General features: G+C 40.7%; 1 long non-coding RNA gene across 1 annotated transcript; it reads right to left on the reverse strand.

Annotated features, from left to right (window-relative positions):
• Positions 1–1,767: 1,767 nt before the first annotated feature.
• Positions 1,768–5,630, reverse strand: LOC108804049. Its single transcript, XR_001942323.1, has 3 exons — positions 5,533–5,630; positions 3,029–3,115; positions 1,768–1,803 (listed from the first exon to the last, which is right to left on the reverse strand). It is a non-coding gene; the product is annotated as an uncharacterized LOC108804049 (long non-coding RNA).
• Positions 5,631–6,659: the final 1,029 nt, after the last annotated feature.

Genomic DNA, 6,659 nt, shown 5'->3' on the forward strand with positions numbered 1-6,659 from the left:
ACTCACAGATAAACCAGGGATCGATCCTGCTCACAGCCGCCGCCTCCTCCCTGCAAAGACGTGAACAGGTGAGGGGGATTAGGAACCAAACAATAACCATTTAATGTTGGATATGCTCCAAAGAGTCTAAACCAATGGGAGCTGAAATATTTGCAGTCTTAAAGAGTAAATTCAGAATTGGAAAGAGCTTACGTGTCATAATCCTGAATGACCATGCCTACAGACCACATGGCATGAAGATACTCATTGACACCATTAGGACTAATGTAGTGCAGAGAGTTGGGAGAGCGAGGGTCACCATTGGATCCAGTGAAGTCAATGCCAACCTATATAAAGAGACAGCATAGCGAAGAGTATATTAAAATAAAGAAATAGTATGATATACACATGACACCTTTCATGTTGTCATGTGTATAAGGGTAGATTACACTGCTAAGCTTTACAAAATATTTACAGCTCAGCTCCAGGCAAATATGACATTCTAACTGTTCTAACTGTGCATTGTACATGAATGACCTTTTTCATCACTGGTGTTCACAAAAATATCTTCTTAACCCATCCCACATACTAATATCTCATACAACTTCCTCTGTCTGCAAAGCCAGATTTTCCACAGTGGGGGTGTGGCATTTCCCCCCACTATCTCTTTGGGAACCAGTCCCTTTAGAACCCACATGCCTCTTAAGCAAATGTTCAAGGACCCTGCTTCTAGAAGTGCCGCTGCCACCAAAGGGGACAGTTCACGTTATGCAGACAGTGACATGGACACACCACAAACTACCCTATGGACAACCAAAGATGGACCTCGCCGACTATAATCAGACTTGGGTCCCCAATGTCATGTGACCACAGATTTAGGTAGGTAAAGTTAGAGCTAAAATATATATTTTTTCCTATGCCAGCAATCAGTTTAAGGGGATTGGAAAGGGGTGCTTGTTTTGCCCAGAGGTGGACATTATTGGAAGAATTGTCTCAGACAGTTCATATTCCAATGCTAAAAACAATGAGATTCAGATGTTCCGATTTGAATTTTATTGCTTATGCAGCAACACAGGCTGTGTGGGACAGTTCCGTCCTTAGAAGACTGGGCCCTATGTATCACACTTTCTGAAATAGACACGGTCTATGCTGTCTACAACTCATGATAAGCAACTTCTGCAGACATTGATGAAGGAGGGTCGCACTCACAATCTCTGTGGGTGCTTGACAAGGTTTGAAATTTGGCAGGTTCAACTTCCTTATAGTTTAAGGGAGCAAAAATATGAAAGTTGTTATGCCTGATGTGTTTCTGAAGGCACACGATCTGCAGCAGTCATCGTTCTCCATGCTTTACTTTTTAATTAACCTGATTCAGAATAAGCAAGCAACTAGTAAAGAGTTGAAGCACCTGGAGCGCAGAAGCTTGTTCCAGGTCACTGACTCATTGAATCATGTAGTGAAGAAAGAATTATGGTGAAAGCCTTGAAGCCCGCACCTTCACTAACGGCAGCTTCAATATTTCCATTCCCTTTAAGGGTCTTGCTCCAGAAAAGACCAAAAACAAATTCTTAGCCAACCATCGTCAGTCTATCCTTATTCTGGGGAGAGCAACTTTCTCAACCCATGATATCACTTACATTGATCCAAGAGGCTTAATAACTAAACCTGGTAGATCCTGTTGCATGCGTGTATTTGAAAGGCAGACAAAAATGACTATGTAATGCATCAAAGAAAATATATAAAAAGAAACATTTGAATACTTACAACAAAATTCATCTGACATCCACCCATTATATAATCCAGAAAAGTGTATTCCCTTGTGATCTTGAAGGAAAAAACAATATATAAATACAAAAGGCAATAAACCAAGATGTAAAATGTCAACTTCTAGCTAGCAGTGTCTGCCATCTGCTGGGCTGTCATAAACACATATTATTAACAAACTTTCCCCTCAAACACTTTTATTAAATAAGGCCATGTGAGGTTGAAATGATACATGGAAGTGTATTCTCCCCACAACAACCAATGAGATTTTAGCAACTTTTTTGATCCAATGGCAGTAAACAAACTTTCTTTACAGCATATGCTGAATATAAAAGATAACATCTAGTGAAGAAATCTCATGTTTAGTTTAATAATTTGTATTGAGATTGTAGTCCATCACGGGAGTGAGCTTGGAGCAGTGACTACTTTAAAACACACACAGGGACCATGGGGAACAAAAGAAGTCACCCTGCAGAAGGAAAGACAGTGTCAGCATGAATTCAGAGATGATTGGAGGATCGACAGCCGCGTGAGATACAAATAAGATACATTTTTATTAATAGTTAAGGTACTTGAATGTATTTTTAAGCTGTAACTCCTAAGTTTAGTGTCACTTAAATTTGTCTGCATGAATGTTAATGTAAATGCTTTTGGTCCCTAAAAGCAGCAGCCGTAACAAATCATAAGGCCCAATAAAATGTTTAACCCTTTCATCCCCTTTCCACTCCTGTGTATACCAGCTCCATTCAATCTCTGCTCTCACCTGTATATTAACCCCTTCACCTCCCTTATCCTGCACCTTATTTGTACAATAACCCCCTTTTTTTTACCATCCTTCCATTGTATGTGACCTGTAGATGAACCCCTTCACCTCTTCCTCCCTCTGTGTATAATCTGTACATTAATGTATTTAGCACACAATGACCAAGCTCCAGGTTGTAACCCCTCCAAAACCAGCATGCTTCTTCATTTCTAAACAATTGTGGGGGGAAAATGAGATCACCTTGTTTTATAACAGAATGTAAGGGAAAGTGTTCTTTTTCTCCAAATGTTTTGGTCTTTTTTACTTTCGAAGTCACTAAATACCACCAAAAGAAAGCTCCATTTGTCTCAAAAAAAGTTATTTGGGTAGAGTGTTGTGTGGCCGAGTCATTCTCAGGCAAACTATCACAACACTGAAAACTGGAAAAATGGCCTGGTATTGAAGGGGGTTTTACATGCCGGTCCTCAAGTGGTTAAACAATCCAATTACCAGTTTACAAAACTTTTGATACAATCTACCTACTTGGCAATGTTTCACACTCACGACCCCAGAATTCCTGTAATTTTTCTTCTTCTGTCTCTTCTTTTCATTTATGCAGTCAAATTCCACCTGCAATTACAAACACAGAACTAAGATGCTGTTCCCATGCAAAGCCTAATGTGTGTTTCCAGCCTGCCTTTATTACCTTTAGTGCTTGTTCACGCGATGTCCGGACCAGATCTGGTCCGGATCTTGAGCAGATCTGCTGTGCGTTTTTGACACGTTCCAGTTTTTAAAAAAACATATTTTTTTGGGAGTGGGGCTTTCAGTATATTAGCTGCAGTGCGGTGCTTTTTCGACGCGTTTTTGACGCGTTTGTGCGTTTCCGGACTGGACAAAATGTGACATGCAGCATTTTCTCTGTCTGGACCGGAACGGACTGCGCACGTGAGAACTGTAGCCCATAAAACACGTAGGGATACATTTTGGGTGCATGAGCGCACGGATCTGGTCCACACAAAATCCAGGCGTCGTGTGAACGAGCCCTTAAAAATATACTAAAATAACTGAAGTCATTTATGACTTTCAGAGCAAACACACTGTGCCAGGGAGCCGCCAGTAAAATCTGTCATTGCTTTTATATTGCTGTGACTCTAATTGGAGACCAGAGGGCATATTTCAGACAAGAAGAATAGTATACAGCAGTAGAGGGTTACAGGCTAGATATTGACAGTCTAAAACATGGGACACAAATAACATAATTTAGCATTCACTATACATAAAGGAAAGATAACGCATTGCTTAGCATTTACAGATTACCTGCACTAGATTTGGAATGCACATTATACACTGCCTGGCCAAAAAAAAAAGTCCTAAGCCTGTGGGGCATTGTTATGATTTGGGATTGCTTCAGTTGATCAGGTCTGGGTTCAGCAGCAATATATCCCTGAAAAACGAGGTCAGCTGCCTCCCTGAACATACTGAATTATCAGGTTTTTCTATCAATGGAATTTTTCTTCCCTGATGGCACATTGGGCATATTCCAAGATGACAATGCCAGGATTCATCGGGCTCAAATTGTGAAAGAGTGGTTCAGGGAGCATGAGACATCATTCTCACACATGGATTGGCCACTACAGAGTCCAGACCTTAACCCCATTGAGAATCTTTGGGATGCTGGAAAAGACTTTACGCCATGGTCTGACTCTCCCATCATCACTGCAAGATCATGGTGAAAAATGAATGCAACTCTAGATGGAAATAAATGTAAGATTGCATAAGCACATGGAAACTATGCCGCCACAAATGTGTCCCAATTAAAGCTAAAGGCGGTCCAACTAAATATTAGTGTGAAACTTTTTTTATTCAAACAGTAGTAAAGACATCCCAGCACTGAAGATCTTCACTTGCACTAGATGCTTATCCAATATGTGCAGATTTTTATTATATTCCAAAATTCACTTTGACTGAATTGTATCTAAACTATAAATGAATGAAATTTCATCAGCACTGTCTATCATAAACAATTGCCATTTGTTTTCATAAAATACCATATTTTTACATCTTAGTGCATGCAGACAGGAACCTTTTACACTTTTTGCTTTGATGCATACTGAAAGTATTTACATCATTTAAACCAATAGTGCAGTAAGCTTTAAAATACAGAACATAAACATGAATAAGCTAAATAACAACAACAAATGTTCCAAACAATTGAACAGTCGTTTTTTTATTTTATTTTTTCTTTAAATTATTTTTAAATTATTTTCTTAACTTTTTAAAAACATTTCGTAGTTTTTTTTACATTTTTAAAAATACTTTTTAAACATTTTTTTTTCCATTTATTAACATTTTTTTTTCTATTCTGGTCGCTACCTCGGAGGTAGCGAGCAGAATAGCCGAGCCAAATGCCGCTCAGCAGGCATTCGGCTATTCACTCACTGCCATTCGACCCCTATGAGAATAGGGGCGAACGGCAGCGAGTGAGCTGTCAGAGCTTCGGCTCAGCCGATCCAGATGTTGGATCGGCTCAGTCGAACTCCTTCTGCACTTCGGCTAAGCCGAACATGCTGACAGAAGGCAGCCAATGTAAGGCTGATTTTACTGATGTACGGCTAAGATTAGCTGTACAAGGCTGAAGTGAATCGCCGAACAGCATTCGGCTATTTACTTTAACTGGGTTATTCACTTGGCTGCCTTCGGCAGCTTTATAAATAACCCCCTTAAATTCAGTCAATTACCGTCACTAAAAATAGGCAGACTGGGAGTATTTTAATAGGCCATCCGAGTCCGGCCTGCCTCGTGTTAGCATGACACCCCCACTCACTGCTTAGTGCTAATAAAACCCTACTAGCATCGATCCCACTGTGTGCATGTGTGACTTTGACAGAACAGTTGCAAGCACCTCAATAGGACCATATCCTACAGACATCCTCTGCACTGCATTTTACAAAGGTGGGATAGCACTCAGGTGAGCCTTTAGCAGCCACTTACACCCCTACCCTAAAAGTGACTTTCAATATTTGATGTCTCTGTGGAACACTTACTGGCATTGAACGACTTGCTTCCTTTAGCTTAGACATGGTGGTCTGGAAGATTCCGATGAGGTCATGTGATCCATCACTGTCATAGTCATTACATTCAACCTGGAAAACAGAAAGTACCCAAAATAGCCGAGCCAAATGCCGCTCAGCAGGCATTCGGCTATTCACTCACTGCCATTCGACCCCTATGAGAATAGGGGCGAACGGCAGCGAGTGAGCTGTCAGAGCTTCGGCTCAGCCGATCCAGATGTTGGATCGGCTCAGTCGAACTCCTTCTGCACTTCGGCTAAGCCGAACATGCTGACAGAAGGCAGCCAATGTAAGGCTGATTTTACTGATGTACGGCTAAGATTAGCTGTACAAGGCTGAAGTGAATCGCCGAACAGCATTCGGCTATTTACTTTAACTGGGTTATTCACTTGGCTGCCTTCGGCAGCTTTATAAATAACCCCCTTAAATTCAGTCAATTACCGTCACTAAAAATAGGCAGACTGGGAGTATTTTAATAGGCCATCCGAGTCCGGCCTGCCTCGTGTTAGCATGACACCCCCACTCACTGCTTAGTGCTAATAAAACCCTACTAGCATCGATCCCACTGTGTGCATGTGTGACTTTGACAGAACAGTTGCAAGCACCTCAATAGGACCATATCCTACAGACATCCTCTGCACTGCATTTTACAAAGGTGGGATAGCACTCAGGTGAGCCTTTAGCAGCCACTTACACCCCTACCCTAAAAGTGACTTTCAATATTTGATGTCTCTGTGGAACACTTACTGGCATTGAACGACTTGCTTCCTTTAGCTTAGACATGGTGGTCTGGAAGATTCCGATGAGGTCATGTGATCCATCACTGTCATAGTCATTACATTCAACCTGGAAAACAGAAAGTACCCATGAGGATACAGGCAGGAAGAGTGAATAAACGAAAACCAACAACATGAGTGCAAACACACTCCTACATTATAAGGTGTGGCTTTAAATATTTAGTTATTTACCTTGTAAACGTGTATTAATAAATATACCTGACTAATAAATAATACAAATATTTTCTGAAATCTTCTGTCCAACATTCCTGTAGAGTACAGTAAAAAAAAAAAGAAAGATAGACTTTGCACGTTCTATTGTTT

The sequence above is a fragment of the Nanorana parkeri genome, unplaced genomic scaffold (assembly GCF_000935625.1).
Source record: "Nanorana parkeri isolate BGI_ZX_2015 unplaced genomic scaffold, ASM93562v1 scaffold4891, whole genome shotgun sequence".
In the NCBI taxonomy this organism is placed as follows: domain Eukaryota; kingdom Metazoa; phylum Chordata; class Amphibia; order Anura; family Dicroglossidae; genus Nanorana; species Nanorana parkeri.